This window comes from Marmota marmota, unplaced genomic scaffold, assembly GCF_001458135.2.
Source record: "Marmota marmota marmota unplaced genomic scaffold, marMar, whole genome shotgun sequence".
NCBI lineage: Eukaryota > Metazoa > Chordata > Mammalia > Rodentia > Sciuridae > Marmota > Marmota marmota.
In genome coordinates this window covers 17,106,137-17,118,093 of record NW_026000222.1, presented here as the reverse complement: position 1 = coordinate 17,118,093, position 11,957 = coordinate 17,106,137, and the positions used below count along the sequence as shown (strand labels likewise).

General features: G+C 44.2%; 1 protein-coding gene across 3 annotated transcripts in view; it reads right to left on the bottom strand.

Annotated features, from left to right (window-relative positions):
- Zdhhc1 (zinc finger DHHC-type containing 1) overlaps positions 1-3,696 on the bottom strand; it is a 19,298-nt gene extending 15,602 nt beyond the window's left edge. For 2 of the 3 annotated variants that reach the window (XM_048792604.1, XM_015496212.2), the window contains exon 1: positions 3,398-3,696. The gene's annotated coding sequence lies outside the window, so the exon portion shown is untranslated. The remainder of the gene's footprint in view (positions 1-3,397) is intronic. The other variant, XM_015496213.2, reaches the window with a different exon arrangement.
- Positions 3,697-11,957: the final 8,261 nt, after the last annotated feature.

Genomic DNA, 11,957 nt, shown 5'->3' with positions numbered 1-11,957 from the left:
AAAAAAAAAAAAAAAAAAAAAAAAAAAGTGACAGGACTGAAGTGGAAGCTTGGAGGGTCCAGGGATCTGAGCTACCAATGGGGAGACACAGGTTGGATTCAGGGAAGAGGGCTAGGCCTGGAGATAGAAACTTTTTCTGTTTCTTACACTGCTGCTCACAGATAGAGGAACTGAATAAATCATGAATCTATATCTCTTTGGGTCTCTTCTTTACTCATTTTTCAAAAAAGGTAGCTAGAAGGCAATTTGGCATTGTCTACCAAAATGGAGAACACATACCCTTTAGCCCAGACATTCCATGTCTAGGTATTTATCTTATATATACACTTGCAAAAGACACAAAGATTCATTTCAAAGTTGTTTATAATAAAGGACAAAAACAAGTATAAAATACTATGGCACATCCCCACAAAGAAATGCTATACAACATCAAAAGCAAAGGACAAAATTATCTTTGATATACAGTTAAGTAAACAAGCAAGATGTTCAGTTGTAGAGTGAGATACCAAGTGAATAGAAACCAAGGGGGGAAAAGACATTTATATTTCTATATGTTCAAATTCTCTTAGGGAGGAAATAAGAAATGAAATACAGGACGGCCTTTGGAAAGATCTAGCAGCCCAAGGGCTGGGGCTGAGAGAGAGATTTGCTTTTTTTTTTTGGTTTTCAATATATATTTGATTTTTAGTTGCAGATGGACACAATGCCTTTATTTTATTTATTTATTTTTATGTGGTGCTGAGGATCAAACCCAGTGTCTCACACATGCTAGGTAAGCACTCTACTACTGAGATACAACTCCAGCCCCAGAGATTTGTCTTTATCTTGATACTGTTTGAAATTTTTTTATCATGAGCATTTAACTGCTTTAAAAAATAAAAAAGTGAGTTGGGCTGTGTTGTTCAGTGGTAGAGTGCATGATTAACATATGCAAAGCCCTGAGTTTGATCCCCAGTAACCCAGACACACATAATTATTATTTCAAATTATCATTATTATGTCAAATAATAAATAATTAAGAGATGTCACCTCTTCCCCTCCTGGCTCCACTGGGTTGTCATGTTGACCAAATGCATTAGTATCAGGCCAAACAAACCAGGAATTCCTGCCTAACAACTGTGTAATAAGAGTGCTTGTTTGAGTTAAGTACTTTTTTACTTTTTTTGGGGGGGATGTTGCTGGGGTTTGAGGGGTGCAAGGCAACCACTCTATCAACTAAGTTACATCCCCAGCCTGCTTTCTTACTCTTGAGAGCAATTCTGAGTTGCTCAGCTGCAGAACTGTGCGGAAGAGCCACAGAACTTCCTAGCACTGTCAGATGTCTGGTTAAAGCTGGAATCAGACCCTAGACAACACAACTAAGTGGCTATGCAGGACCATGTTCTAGTTGTCAGCCAAAGGCCAGTTCAACCTCACTTGACCTCCATAACCCAGAGGGAAGCTATGCTCTACAGTAAAGTTTTGTCCCCAAGCATCTTTTCTTTCTCCTAAAGACTTCATGGTTTTTAAGTGAGATATTTTTCTGCAGGTATTTCTAAACAAGTTTTCATTTTTTTCTCAGGATTCACTTTTGAGATAATTTTCACCAAGATCTAATAGCTGCTCATTTAAAAACTGTATTATACAGACGCCCAATTTTAACCCATAAAGGGAAGCTGGAAAGAAAATGTTTCATGATGCTCATTGTTTTACAGTGAAAAAAGTTGTTATACAAAAGACTTTTAGGGGCAAGTACTTTGCTTATTAAAATTCCCCACAGGTGCCAGAAAAATCTCTGGCCTCAAAATTCTGAGAAATATCGAAATATCAATAGTTTGACTAAGGGATGCATATCACATAATTCCCAGAAAATAGACTGTAACTTCTATCTGTTCTCAAAGACCTCTCCAGTCATTGCTCTCAGATGTGGCTGGGCCCTTTCTTTCTCTCTCATAAACAATATGCTGAAGTTGGTTGCTATGGCAAGAAAAGCTTGAAATCTCAATCATTTCTGAGTTGACATGGTGTACAAACATTTCTGTGCCCTTCTCCTGCAGCAACCACTACAAACTGTTTGGGATCCAAGTTAAGTGAAGGAAACGGGACAAGAAGGAGGGAGCAACAGGGAACAGAAACAAGGTCATTGAAGAGAGGCAAGGGTTGTTGATTTTAACCAGGAAATCAACTCATATGATTGTAGTAGAAGCCAGGCCTGGGGGAACACCCACCAAGATCAAGTCATTAAGAACAAAGTTGCGACAGGACAAAGTAAGAAAAACAAAAACAAAAGGGGGAAAAAACTGGGTAACTAAGTAAGCCCCACTGTTGTGTTTTATTGCATCTTTCTGATTATCTGTTTACAGACCAGGTCTCCCACAGTGAACCACCAGTTCCACAAAAGTAGGGACCACCCCTCATCTATGCCTGAATCCAGCCCTCCTTCAGTAAGGAAGTGAAGCCACTTCTTACCCTCTCTGCTGCCATCATCCTAATCCAAGCCTCCATCATTGCTCTCCTACAGTGTTTCAATGATAATAATAGCCATCAGGAACATTTAGAGACACTTATTCTGGGCCAGTTTTAAGTGCTTCAATGGAATTCACTTAATTCAGTCCTCAAAACACTCTGAGGTAGATCCTATCATTTCAAATTGTTCTCAAAGATCTCTCTACTCTTTGGTCTCAGACCTGGATGCCCTCACTTTCTCTCCCCATGAACAATATGCAAAACAATGTCCCCTTACATGGAGATCCAGAGAGTTCTAGAAGGCACAACTAGATTGGCAGAACTAGGATAGCCATACTGAGCTTTTCAAAATTCGAGCTTTTCAAAATTCTTCAGCGATTTGCTCCAACTGCTAGAATAAAATTGAAACCCCTACCACGGGAGTTCAGGACTCTTCTTGTCCTTTCTGTTCCATATCAGTACTCTGCTGCCTCCAGACCTTTGTATTTGCTTTTCCCTCTTCCAGAAACATCCTTCCCCTGTTCACATTGCTGGCTCCTTTCCAACCTCCAGTTCTTTACTTAAAAGTCACCTTTTAAGATAGACCCTCCCTGGCCACCCCCTCCATTTCATATCCAGAGCACTTAACTCGATCCAAAGTCACTTTAGTCATGTGTCTGGCGCCTGCTCCCCACCCCCTCCTTAATACTCTGCGGGTTCTGGAAACAGGCTGCGTCTATTCTGAGCCTCCCGTGGCCCCGCTCCTGGCACAGAGCCTGGCACACAGTGAGCGCTCAATGCTGATCCGCAGACCTGATGAATGCTGGAAGCCCAACGTTCTGCTGGGTCCATGGATCCCAGGCCACGGGCTCCAGGTCGAGGTGAGCTCAGGGCCCTGCCAGGCAGCAGCAGCCGCGCGACACCGTGGCTCAGGCCAGGCTCCAAAGTGAGAGACGCGGCGGCTGCTCCTCACCTGCGCTTGGCGGCAGCAGTGCCAGATCCGCCCGGCCAAGGTCAGGCCAGTGGTTCGGCCCCGCACCTGGCTGTCCGCCCTCCCCAGGGGCGGCCGGGCCTCAAACCGTCGCGGCAGATGCGGTCCCCTGGACCGGGAGGCAACGCGCCCCCGCGCGGGGCCCCATCCCGGATGGAGGTTGGGCCGCCAATTCCTCCCGTTCCAGGCCGGGGAGGCTAGCTGTAGAGCCCGGGCAGGACACGGCGGGCTGGACCTCTCTCGTCCGGTGCTAGGCCCGTTCCCCGGGCAACAGAGCGGGCTACGGCGCCCCATAGCGGCCAAACCGCGCTGCGTCACTTAGCGCCGGTACCCCGGTTCGGGGCGGGGCTTGCCAGGGACCCCCTGCCTCCCCAGCCGGCCCATTTCCCGTTTTTCTCCCCCACCCCAACCTTTCTTCGGAGGAAACCCTTTACCACCACCACCACCATCCATCCACAACTTGTCTATCTGATTTGTCCCAAACGCGTCCCCTTTTCAATTTCTCATCTTCAGACCACCACTTTCAGGAAGACCCCAGGCAACCTCTAATTAAAGTACAAGCTAGGCACTGGCCATATCGTGGGGAAAACCCACAAGATTCCTGGCCCTTCAGGAGATTACTGGTTGAGGGGCAGACAGATCTAGACAAATAAATTGCACTACTTAAAGTGAAGGCACCTCATAATACAAAGTGTGAAGTATAAGAATTTAGCATAAATAATGCAAAATATCTCATTTCCTTATTGCCCCCAAACAGATCATAAATCCTTCTGGGAGACCCCATCTTCCAAGTTGATGGGAAATTCAATTTTGGTCTCCATTGGACTCCACTTTCCCAGTGCATTCCAAGGGGCTCTTCTATACCAAAAATCCTCCAGTCATGAGTCCTCTCTGATACTAAGGACATCACCATGGCTTCAGTCCTTGAGGATTTTCAAGTCTGGGCTCTGCCAGGGAACAGACACCAGGGTCTGAGACTCGCTTCCCTCTCCTTGCTGAGCTGGGCTGCCTGAAAGCTCTCCCTCTCCTTTTCTCTGGGGACACTCAGAATGGATCCTCCTGTGAACTCAGTCCTTTTCAAAAGACAGGATGAGTCTTTCGCTGCCATCTTCTCCATATATCTAGGGCCCCAAAATGGTGAGTAGGGTTAGTTGGCTATCTGCTCAGAATGGGCAAATAGAGACAGAAAACATCCATATCTCTAAAATGTTTAAGTCACAAGCATGCAATGAAAGTGACATAACTCTTCCTGCTCTGTCATGAGCCATTCAAGGGCCCTCATGCAAATGACTTAACCTCTGTATAATTTAAATTCATGTTTTCAATACTGATAAAACTCAAACTTGAGGCTGGGCATGGTGGCGCATGCCTGTAACCCCAGTGGCTGGGGAGGCTGAGGCAGGAGGATCTCAAGTGCAAAGCCAGCCTCAGCAACTTAACAAAGCCCTAAGCAACTTAACGAGACACTTTTCAAAATAAATATATATCAGTGGTTAAGTGCCCCTGGGTTCAAGACCCAGCACCAGAAAAACAAAAACAAAAACAAACAAATTTCAAACTCCACATAGAATAAATATCAAGGTTACCCTGGCTTGAGAAACAAGATGTCTTCTTAGTTCTTATCTGGAAATGGAGAACTTAGGATCAAATAGAGATAGTGACTCAAAAAATCAAGGTGAGGGGCTGAGGATGTGGCTCAAGCGGTAGCGCACTCGCCTGGCATGCGTGGGGTGCTGGGTTCAATTCTCAGCACCACATAAAAATAAAATAAAAGATGTTGTGTCCACCGGGGGAAAAAAAAAGAATACACATAGTGTGGTTTATTTAAAAAAAAATCAAGGTGAAGGGTGAGTCCATGTATGCCCATAAAAGGAGAGGATCCCAAGAATCACAGCCCTCTAGTCCATGGATTCACCTACCTCTAAGGCACCTCTCCTGGATGTCCCAAGGGTGTCTTAGATGCAACACATCTCTATATGCCCTCTTTGTCCTTGTCACTAACCTGCTTTGCCCCTTGGGCCCCCCAAAGGGCACTGTCACATACCCCACCAGCCCATCTCTACACTCAGGTATCTTCCCACATCTGTCTCTCTAGTTCTTGCCCACCTAACCCAGATAGCCCCCTAAACCAGGCTGTCCTCCCTCTGAAACATGTCCTATGTCCAATCTTCCCCTCCAACCTAGACAGACCACCAGCATCTTCCTTGCTGATCTTTACAGCAACCACCTGTCTGGTCTCCCTAACATCAGTCTACCTATTTCCAGTCCATTCTCCTCCCAGATGCCAGGCTGATCTTTCTTTTTCTTTATTTGTTAAAGTGGATATTAGTTTGAATAACAGCCTCCTCCCCAAAATGTCCATGCCCTAATCCCTGGGAACCTGTGGGTATGTTACCTTACAAGTTGAAAGAGATTTTACCAGTGAGATAAAGTTAAAGATTTCAGTTGGGAAGATGACCCTGGATTATCTGAGGCGGCTCAAGGTAATCACAAGGGCCCTTGTGGGGTAAGAGTAGGAGAAAGATGTGATGATGGAAACAGAGGTCAGCGTAGTAAAGGCACTTTGAAGATGGAAGAAGGAGCTATGAGCCAAGGAATGCAGGTGGTTCTAGATGCTGGGAAAGGCATGGAAATGGGCTTCCCTATATCCCCCAGAAGGAAACAACCTGCTGTCACATTGGCTTTTTAGCTCAGTAAGACCCATTCCAAAGTTCTGACTTCCAGAAGCATAAGATAATACATTTGAACCAAGCATGGTGTTCCATGACTGTAATCTCAGCAGCTCAGGAGGCTGAGGCAGGAAGATCATGAATTCAAAGACAGCCTCAGCAATTAATGAGGCTCTAAGCAATTCAGTGAAACCCTGTCTCTAAATAAAATACAAAAAGGGGCTGGGAATATGGCTCAATGGTTAAGCGTCCCTGAGTTCAATCCCTGGTACCAAAAAAACAAAAAACAAACAAACAACAACAACAAAAACACATTTGTATTGTTTTAAGGCATTATGTTTGTGGTAATTGGTTACAGCAGCAAGGGGAAACAAATACAGCGAGTTTGATTTGTAGTACTGGGAATTGAACCCAGGGGCACTCCACTACATCCTCAATCCCATTCTTATTTATTTATTTGTTTGTTTGTTTTATTAGTGTATTATAGTTATACATAATAGCTGGATTTGTTTTGAAAAAATCATACATATAAGAAATTTGATTTATTCCATTTCCATCTTCCCCCCATTCCTCTCTATCTCCTCCTCCCTCTCCCTATTCTCCTTTCTATACTCTACTGGTCTTTCTTTCACTTGTTTACTTAATAGTTTATTTTCGACCAGTGTTTTATTTATATATATATATATATATATATATATATATATATATATAAAGGCAGAATTTGCTGTGGCATATTTATATATACACATAGCATAATTTTGTTGAATTCATTCCTTTCCTGTCTTTCTTCCCCCCTCCTCCCTCCCTCTCAATCTTCTTCTACTCAACTGAGCTTCCCTATGATATCTGAACACCCTCCCCTGTCACTATTTTCCTTTATTTTGCTCTAGCATCTGCGTATGAGACAAAACTTTCTACCCTTGATTTTCGGAGTTTGGCTTATTTTACTTAGCATGATGTTCTCCAGTTCCTTCCATTTACCTGCAAATGCCATAATTTCATTCTTCTTTATGGCTGCATAAAACCCCACTACATTTTCTTTATCTATTCATCTATTGATGATAGCTGGTCCCAGCCCCATTTTTAAATTTTATTTTGAGACAGGGTTTTACTAAGTTGCTGAGGCTGGCTCTGAATTTGCAATCCCCCTGCCTCAGCCTCCCAAGTAATTGGGATGACAGATGTGCACCACCACTCCTGGCTACAGTGAGTTTCAAATAGAAGTAAGTGAACCTACATATAACAAATTACAGTTATTTTCATTTGAAACAAACAAACAAAAAAACAAGTGACAGCTTAGATTCCCTCCATGTCCCTCTGGGTGATGGCAAGCCAGTCTCTCAGAAAAGGATCCTTTCCCCCCAAGTCTGCTATCTAAAGGCACTGAGAGCTCCATCATGTTCTCTCTTATTTTATCATCATCATGAGATCTCCAGTCCAGAAGCTGACACTCCCCAGGCTGCCTGCTCCCAGGTAGGTGGGTATCACAGAACTCTTCCTAATGCAGAAACATCACCCCGTTAGTTAGTCCTTTTTTATACCTCCAGGGCTCCCTTTGCCTTTAGGATCACTGGAAATGCTGGAACATGGCTTCCCAGGCCTTGCTCAGACAGTTTCTGTCCTCCGTGGTCATAGCCCACCTCTGTCCTCAGTGATGACCTCAGCTACTGAACCAGCAGTGTTTGCTTTACCCTCAGGCCTTTTCCCACAGGCTTCCCTTTGCTGGGAGTGTTGTCCCAACTTCTCTCCTCACTACCCTGGGGGGCCAATTTCTATGAAAACACGAAACACATTCTTCTGGTACAGAAGTCAGTCCCTTGGGCTTGTTCCTGCCCAGAGCTGTTGCCTCTAACTAGCAGGACAGGTCTGCCCAGAGTAGACAAGCCCCAGCACTGGAGATAAAGGCCAACTGTGTTTTTATGGCTTGAATGCACGCAAATGAGAAGATTGAGAGCTGGCTTACAAGACTCCTGGGAACTACCAGAGAAGACTCCTGGGCAGGCAGAGCTGGCTCATCCTACCCTGGGCCTGAGCCAGGAATAGGTTCTCAATCAAAGTTAGTGTACTGGCAGGATTCCTGGGACTTGTCACCTGTCCCAGGGCAGATCAGCGATTACCTATTTGAATCCCAGCTCTGACAGTCACCAACCAGGTGGTGACCTTAGACAAATCTCCCAACCTCTCTAAATCTCAATTTGCTTGTATGTAAAGTGGGGGTACCAATAGCTGCTACACAGCATTATAATGAAAATTGACCATACAGATGAAGCACATGAAGAAGGAGTAGTCATTGGTGTATAATCTGAATCTTCCCTGTCTATTCACTGATGCTATCCCTTTCATCAATGAATGCAATTAAATTTAATTATCAAATTAGCCTCAGTGGGAGGTGGGTAACCAGAGCTCTTGCTCTCTGGGTCTGCTTTGTCTGGGTCACAGTGTCCTTCCTCTTCAATGGGCCCTAGATGAATCACTTGGCTTCTCCATAAGGCCACCAGCATCTGTTGCCCTGGTCAGCACAACAGTCTCCCTGCAACCACTGGGGGCTCTTTGCTCCTATCCCCCTCCCACCAGTGCATTCTTTTCACAGCCTATGGTGGTCTTGAAAATAAAGCAAGGCTAATTATTTTACTTCCTGTTTACAACCCCCCGCTCTCCCTGCTCCCCAGGGACACTATACTACCGAGCTACATCCCCAGATCTTTCTCTTTTTGGAGATAGGGTCTCACTAGGTCGAAGAGGTTGGCCTCAAATTTGTGATACTCCTACTGCCTCTGCCTCTCAGATAGCTGGGATTATAAGCATGGGCCCACCATGCCCAGCAAGATACTCCCGTATACCATGAAATTAGAATCAAAGCCACCACAACTTTGCCTGCCTCCTCACTCTAGCTGATCTCTGTGACCTCTCTGGTTGCCCTTCCTTTCCTGGAAGAACTGGGTTCCCTTCATCCCAAGCTGGCTGTCATGACTCTGGGAACTGCCAGAGGAGACTCCTAGGTGAGCTGGCTCATCCTACCCTGAGCCTGAGCCAGCAGAACCTGCACTTGGTGCTCACACTACCTGAAACATTGCTTCCTCCAGGAATGCTTTCTCTGACCCCAGAATAGAAGAGGCTCTCACTCCCACAGATCAAGAGATTCTCCTTTCTAGTTCCTTCTGTCAGTGGCTTCTCCACAGTACAATGATCTGATTCAGGGCTGTTCTGCCAGTCAGCAAGAGGTACCATGGGGGAGGGAAAATATTTGTCTTACTCACTACTGCTTTCCTAAAAAAGCACTCAATAAATTCTTTTTGAACACAGTAAGCACTCAGTGAATGCATGTTGAAGGACAGAAGGAATGAATAAATGAAAGGACAGTATACCTTATAAGAATTCTTCTGTGAAGTCTTTGGTAAAGTAAATAGTCACTTGTTGAATTATTTTTGTGTAAAATTGACTTTCTTGGAGCTAAGAGTAGTAACACACACCTGTTAATTCCAGCCATTTAGGAGACTAGGCAAGAGAATGTCAAGTTCAAAGCCAGCTTCAGCAACTTTAGTGAGACCCTATCTAAAAAAATAAATAAATAATTTTTTTAAAAGGCTGGGGGTATAGCTCAGAGGTAGAGAGCCACTGGGTTCTATCCCAGTACCAAAAAGAATTACTTTTCTGAACTGGAGATGTAACTCAGTGAGAGTGTATGTGAGGCCTTGGGTTCCAACCCTAGCACAGAAAGGAAAAAAAAAAAAAAAAAAAGACTCTCCTATATTACTATCCCTTCAACATAGTAAAATCTATTCTTTCCATGTCCTTTGTAAAGCTTCCCCGCCCCCCTACATTCAAGACATCTTCCTTCCATTAATTTTCCCTTGTTAAGTGGTTTTTATGACCACTTTGTGCTTTAAGCAAAAAGTGCTGTTTGGTATTTAAAATATTCCCTCTGCTTCCTTGGTGAGAAGCCTCTGGCAAGCTCTCCTGTTGACTATAACCAGTGTGACTTGGAACACGATGTCACCCTTCCAGAACTCTTCTCAGACCTAGATAAAACCTACTGTATGTCTCCAGTTAGGGACAAGGTGTTTGGAATCAGCAGCACCTTATGCAACAGAGCTGCCGGAGGGCCACTCCTCTAAGGCAAATGAAATAAAAATCATGGTGTGTGGAAAATGTGCCCTCAGAGTCCTAGGAACCAAGAGTTTAAGGCTTTTCTGCAAGTAATCCAGTTTTTATTTTATGTTTCTTAGAAAACTGAAGGTTTGTATTTACCACATATGTTACCTAAGATGCAGAAAGGAAAAGAGAGACAGAGAGGTCCAGGATTGCTAAGGATTTCCATTTCTACCAGCCTTGTTCAAGCTGCCCACTCTGAAAATGACCTCTACTGGGCTCTGCAGGGCTCCCAGAGTGGGGGATTTTCTTTCAACATGAAATCTATCTTTTTGCTTGTTCATTTCTATGGGAAACAGTATATGCATGCAAAGTTGTTGGCTACTCTCATTTACTTCAGAAATTGTGGAGGGCTGAGACACCTGAATTTTTCTTTGAACACTTTAAAGCACTTTCTGCGCCTGGAGCCTCTCAGACCTGCTCCCAGAGGAATTTTCTTTGAGTGTTCATATCTCAAAACCTTATGTAACCTGACACAATTATCTGAAAGGAAAAAGAAAAAAAAAAAAACAAAACTCAGAATCCAAAAGAACAGTGTTCTGAGCTAGGAATGAAGGTCAGGGTTGGGAAGTGTTCTCCCCTGCCTGGGGATTAGGTCCTACCTCACTATGACAATGCCCAATTCACTTTCCAGAGAAAAATGCTAACCCCCTGGCACAGGGACCAATGGGCACACATTTGCCTGTTCCTCCTGAACAAAGAATCGCTTAATGGGGGGCTCCTGGGCATTACAAAGCTCTGGAATTGGCCATTGGTTAAAAATATTTTAATAATCACTTTGAGTGTCTGCCCTTTCCAGGATGGAAGTATGACTGGTTATGGGTCCCTTTGGGGGGAGATAACTCCTGAGGCTAAAAATCAACCCATCCAGAAATCTGGAATCTCATGGCAACGTTTAGTGCCAAAAATGGGGTGTACATGGGGGTCGGTCCAGGTGATTTTGTCTCAGTCTTAGTCTAAGACTCCTGCCCCCTTAGCCTACCCTAAACTCAAGGGAGGGGGAAAGAGAGTGAGGGCAGAACTAAAATTGGGGCTCTACCTGGAGATGACCTGCATTCTGGAAAGTCCCTGGGCCACAGAGTTCTTCTCTTCTCCCTTTTGTTTTCTCTTTTAGAAATACCAACCCCACTGGCTATTTGCATACCAGTGGTGAAGGACCTCCGGAGCACAGGCACCGTTCATAGGTGGTTGCCTTTTCAAGGAATTCGCTGGAGAAAATTGGAGGCAAGGCTGTGAACAAAACCCCATCCATCTGGTTTCAGTTTATTTTTAAAAAACAACACACACAAGCCTCCCCACCAGCAATCAGAAAACAGCTTCAGCTTCCCCTGGGGGGGTATTAGCCACCAGGGGTGGGGCTGAATTATGTATATGCAAATAAATGACACCAGGCGTCCAACAGAAACTAATTTTTGTATCTTTTGCAGTTGTTCTGCCAAGAAAAGGCCTGAATCAGGGTTGATGGAAGCTGTAAAAAAGCAAGTTTTGGAATTAATTTTAACAACCAAGTTGCCTTAATTCTGCCTTGAAGAGACATGTTTCTTTTTTTTTTTTTTAAGTATTTTTTTTAAATTTTTCATTTTTTTTTGAGAGAGAGAGAGAGAATTTTTTAATATTTATTTTTTAGTTTTCGGCGGACACAACATCTTTGTTGGTATGTGGTGCCGAGGATCGAACCCGGACTGCACGCATGCCAGGCAAGCACGCTTCCGCTTGAGCCACAT